The following is a 359-nucleotide window of genomic DNA, read 5'->3' as shown; positions in this document are numbered from 1 at the left end:
CGGGAGTCCCCGCTCGAGCCTCCTCCCGGCCCGCGCGAACCCTGGCCCACACAGCCCCGCGCCCGCCCGGGTGCTGGCCCGGCCGGTCAGCGCCCAGCCGCGCAGGACCCGCGATTCCGGCCCAGCGGAGGCCGAAGCCTGGGGACCAGGCGAGCAGTGACCGGGGAACGCACCGGAAGCGAGGGCAGGGAGGCGGCCGTGCGCACGCGCGAACACGCACGCAAGGTGAGGGGCGCATGCGCACGAGGGACCGGAAGTCCTCCCGCTGCCCGGCCTTGCGCCCACGACGGCCCAGGACTCTATGTCCCAGAAGCCTACGCGCTCCTATGTTAGAAAACGTCTTAAAAGTGTCTACTTCG

Source organism: Carlito syrichta, unplaced genomic scaffold, assembly GCF_000164805.1.
Source record: "Carlito syrichta isolate Samal-C Ts95f unplaced genomic scaffold, Tarsius_syrichta-2.0.1 Scaffold302220, whole genome shotgun sequence".
Classification (NCBI taxonomy): Eukaryota; Metazoa; Chordata; class Mammalia; order Primates; family Tarsiidae; genus Carlito; species Carlito syrichta.
Note: the sequence above shows the minus strand (reverse complement) of the source record.